Genomic DNA, 2267 nt, shown 5'->3' with positions numbered 1-2267 from the left:
CCCCCCCGTCGGGGCCTTTAGCCCCTCCGTCGGGCAGGTCCTGGCGCCACCACTGGGGTATCTATTATTACACTTACAATTTACTATTTTTGTGTACTGTAGCACATTTTGAAATCAGTTAAGATAGATAGAAAACTGCCTTTCTTGGTGGTACCCAGGGTGGTACGAGGCCTAGACCATGCAGGACCTCATCATCATCTATAGCCTAATCTACACTAATAAGTGACGAAGTACTAGGCCTAGGAAGGGTATGCTTAGCCTGACGGTAGGGAGGGTACAACTGCCAGTAACATCTGCTGCGCGACCTTTGCCTTGTTGGTGGCGTGGTAGCTTATCTTATGGCTTCTTATGGTCGTCATCATCCTTTCATTATCTTGATACTCATCCTCATCATTCTAACCATCACCATCCCCATTATTAACACAATATACTTACGATATGCTGAATTGTTGATCCTGTACTATTACATCAGGGAGGTATAATACTGGTTTTAACAGACCTATGCCTACGTCTGGCGGCGCCAACGCCAGTAGAAATAATATAGCGAAGTAACGAAGTTAGGGTGTGTTAAGCCGGCTCCACCAATCAGCAACGCGGATTTCCACAATCATCGGAAGAAAGTAGGAACTACTGACGACAACAGCCACAAATCATCATGACGGCGTCGGCGATGTCATCCTGTACTTGGTACCTGCGTGGTACCTTTGTACGGCAGGGGCGGATCTGGGTTCTTTAATTTTCAAGGTTTTCTCGTCTTAAAAACGGTTAAAGTAAACTTTCTCATTCTTATTACAGAAAATAGACTAAAAAATGAGTAGTTGCGTACGTAGGCTATTCCTTTTTCCCATGAATGGATGAACCCCCCAAAGAGAACGGGGGTGTCGGGAAAATGTTGATTCCTAGATGGCGTGAAATGCGCTTTCCCGATTTCTGAGGTGCCTTTTAATGTCTTGAAAACGATTCAATGAATTCCGACTTCTAATTTTCCCATTGTAACAAAAATCAGCTCACGGGTCGAGATTTTTTTTCCCAGGGGGTGGGGAGGGGGAGGGACCCCATGATCCCCCTCCAGATCCGCTAATGGTACGGTATATATACTGGATCCTCTAAATATCTCATTTAAATATCTTTTTAGCTTGTAATCCAGACCCTTTTATTGAATTGCCCCATGTGGGATGAATAAAGATTGTATTGTATTATATTTCTATTGTAGATAAAGTGGAGGTTCGATGAGGCGGGTGGACTGAGCTTGTAATTTTGCTTAGGAGGAAATGTCATAAACTCAGCGGTGGCTCCAGAAATTCGCAGAGGAGCGGTCCGACATGTCCCACACCACAGAGGTCCAAACCAAAGACAGACAAGCCTTGATTGAGGTCCCAGAATAAATATTCCTGGTTTTTAATGTGGTGGGTCCATGCCAAGTTGTGATCCATGACAAATTGTGACTTTAGACCAAAATATTAGGGATTGGCAATAGAAATAATGTTATTTTTGAATAGGAAAGGTGTTATTTTTTAATTTATGAACCGACGAACTCATCATGGAGTAGAACGACATGGGATCTACGCCTGTACGACGAGAGGGCAAATCAACCACCCCCCACCCCTTATCTGGCCGAACGCACTCTTGAGGCGTAGCATTGTGTAATACAATGTTCCTGACGGTTATTTGAATCTGTTCAACCATGAAGCCTTCGTGGTCTAGTGGTTATGCGAGAGGTCACAGGTTCGAGTCCCGCCAGAGGCATTTTATTACACAATTTCATCTTATGGGCCCTATATATATTGAGAAAAAATGACTGGTAGTATAGGTTTTGTAGTAAAGTGTCCTGCATCCTGTTGAAGTGTTCCTAGACATCCAATCAGTGGCAGCTCCAGCGTCTGAAATCTAAAATCTGGAGAAGGGGGGGGGGTTGTGGCGGGCATGGTCCCTGACGAGAGCAAAGTGGGCATGATTATTGTCTCAAAATAGTCCAAGGGACGGAGCACCTGAAAAAATATGACAATTAAGGGGTTTCAGAGGCCTTTTTAATCAATTTTATATATAGTCTACTAATATATAGAAAAATACATTGATTTTTCCCCCGATAAATTGTAGTAGTTAGCTTTTTTTGGGAGTTGGGGAAGAACATTTTCTGAGGGATAATGTCCCCCTTGCCACCCATAGCGCCGCCACTGCGTCCCGTGGAGAAAACATAGCTGGAGAGATCAGACCAATTAAGGCTCTGGAATAAACTTATCTTAAATCTTTCGCAAGTGGTCGGGGGG

General features: G+C 43.9%; 1 protein-coding gene across 3 annotated transcripts in view; it reads right to left on the bottom strand.

The window, feature by feature from the left end:
- LOC117120330 overlaps positions 1 to 572 on the bottom strand; it is a 14586-nt gene extending 14014 nt beyond the window's left edge. For 2 of the 3 annotated variants that reach the window (XM_033265354.1, XM_033265351.1), the window contains exon 1: positions 436 to 572. The gene's annotated coding sequence lies outside the window, so the exon portion shown is untranslated. Of the gene's footprint in view, positions 1 to 77; positions 307 to 435 lie in introns of those variants that run through there. The other variant, XM_033265352.1, reaches the window with a different exon arrangement.
- Positions 573 to 2267: the final 1695 nt, after the last annotated feature.

This window comes from Anneissia japonica, unplaced genomic scaffold, assembly GCF_011630105.1.
Source record: "Anneissia japonica isolate Jap-2015-1 unplaced genomic scaffold, ASM1163010v1 scaffold2236_len207018_cov178, whole genome shotgun sequence".
Classification (NCBI taxonomy): domain Eukaryota; kingdom Metazoa; phylum Echinodermata; class Crinoidea; order Comatulida; family Comatulidae; genus Anneissia; species Anneissia japonica.
The sequence above is the reverse complement of the archived record's forward strand: the minus strand, read 5'-3'. Positions and strand labels throughout refer to the sequence as shown.